The sequence below is a fragment of the Arachis hypogaea genome, chromosome 19, assembly GCF_003086295.3.
Source record: "Arachis hypogaea cultivar Tifrunner chromosome 19, arahy.Tifrunner.gnm2.J5K5, whole genome shotgun sequence".
Lineage (NCBI taxonomy): Eukaryota > Viridiplantae > Streptophyta > Magnoliopsida > Fabales > Fabaceae > Arachis > Arachis hypogaea.
The window spans coordinates 66,261,151-66,263,309 of record NC_092054.1 but is presented as its reverse complement, the minus strand read 5'-3'; the positions used below and the strand labels follow the sequence as shown (position 1 = coordinate 66,263,309).

Genomic DNA, 2,159 nt, shown 5'->3' with positions numbered 1-2,159 from the left:
ACAACGAAGTGGCATTTCGGGATTTGATATTTTGTTTTATTTTGCTATATCTATATGTATAACTTGGAAAATCTCTTTACTTGTTATATCTATATTTTGCTATATCGGAAGTATGACCCTTTTTCTAATTGAGTTCTTGTATAACTTGGAAAAGCTCTTTACTTGAACAACATCTTGGAAACAATTTCTCCTAAACTACTAATTATCTGGACTTAACGGGATACATGATAAATCCTATTATATTTCGGTAATTAGGGTTTTTATGGCAAATAAACTTGAATTGAACTTCACCCTCTAATTGGAATTAAGTGACCAAGGAATTGGCGGTTGATGAATTTTAGAGGAGACTAAAATGGTGTAAGGAATTAGGGTTTAGTCACATATAGATTGCCATGAATTAAATCTTGCATGATTAAAATAGTTAGTCAGAAAAGTCAATCCGAAAAATAGATAACTCTGAAGCCTTAACTGTTTCTCCATATATATTTCACAACTTGTTTACTGTCTGCTTTTGATTCTTTGGTTTACTGTTAATGTAATTGAGACCCAACCACTACTTTCTGTTTGTCTGACTAAGAAAATTACTTGACCATTATTTCTTGATCCATCAATCCTTGTGGGATTGACCCTCATTCACCTGAGGTACTACTTGGTACAATCCGATGCACTTGCTGGTTAGTTTGTGGGTTATAAATTTTGCACCAAGTTTTTGGCGCCGTTGCCGGGGATTGACTGTGATTGACAACTATTAGTTGTTTAATTGCTTAGATTAGGCGTTTTAGTTTTAAATTTATTTAATTTTTGCATCTTTATTTTCGAATTCCTCTAGCTTTATTTTTCCTTTATTTCTGAAATTAAGTTTGGTGTTACCTAGTTAATTTTATTTTTATTTTTCTGTTTAATTTCCCTGAAAATTTTGAATTTTTCTAGCTTTCTTTTGATCATTATTTTCGAATTTTTCTTGCATTAAGTAGTAAGTATTTTAGTTTATTTCTTTACACAAGTTACCTCACTGGGAATTCTCTACACTCCGATGTAGAGAATCCCATCTTCTCTTGTCTTCTGTCTGTTTATGAGCAGGAACAGGGACAAAAAACCTCTGTTAGACTTTGATCCTGAACCTGAAAGGACTTTGAGGTGGCATTTGCAACAAGCAAGACTTTACAAGGCTGCAGAGTCCACCATGGATGATAATAATGCTGCTAATGGCAATATGGCAAATCTGAATGGGAATGAGTAACCTAGAAGAGTGGTTGGCTCTTACACTGCTCCCAATGCAGAAAAAGCATTGTGGTCCCTCCTATAGCTGCAAACAATTTTGAACGGAAGCCTCAGCTTGTCACTATTGTGCAACAAAACTGCCAGTATCATGGACTCCCTCAAGAAGATCCAAATCAGTTTATTTCTGATTTTCTACAAATTTGTGAAACTGTGAAAACTAATGGAGTGAACCCTGAGGTATACAAACTCATGCTCTTCGCATTTACTATGAGGGATAGAGCAAAGCTGTGGTTAGATTCTCAACCCAAGGAGAGTCTGGATACTTTGGACAAGGTTGTCACTGGATTTTTGACTAAATTTTTCCCACCTCAAAAGCTTACTAAGCTAAGGGTGGAGGTTCAGACTTTCAGACAGAAAGATGGTGAGACCCTTTATAAAGCTTAGGAGAGATTCAAGCTACTAACTAGGCAATGCCCTCCAGACATGTTCTCTAGATGGATTCAGCTGGATATCTTTTATCAGGGCTTATGTGAAATGTCCAAGATGTGCTTAGATAATTCTGCAGGTGGTTCTTTGCAGATGAAGAAGACACCAGAGGAGACTATTGAGCTTATTGAGTTGGTTGCTAACAACCAATACTTATATTACTCCAACAAGATCCTGTACACTTTGAGACCTCTCAGAAGAGATGTGTTTTGGAAGTGGAAGCTGTTGATGCTTTTCTTTCTCAGAACAAACTTTTATCTCAGCAAATAAGTCTAATTACTCAATAGTTGAGTGGAATGCAAGTTTCAGCTGTCAACACCCAAAATGCACCTCAAGAGATCCCTTATGACATGACAGGTAATTTTATGCAAAATAAAAATTATGATTATGCTCAATCTTCTTCTGAACAAGTCAACTACATAGGGAATGGTCCTAGAAACCCCAATAATGAT

General features: G+C 35.9%; 1 non-coding gene across 1 annotated transcript; it reads right to left on the bottom strand.

Annotated features, from left to right (window-relative positions):
* Positions 1–1,603: 1,603 nt before the first annotated feature.
* Positions 1,604–1,709, bottom strand: LOC112781731 (small nucleolar RNA R71). Its single transcript, XR_003192490.1, has one exon. It is a non-coding gene; the product is annotated as a small nucleolar RNA R71 (small nucleolar RNA).
* Between the last annotated feature and the right edge of the window lie 450 nt (positions 1,710–2,159).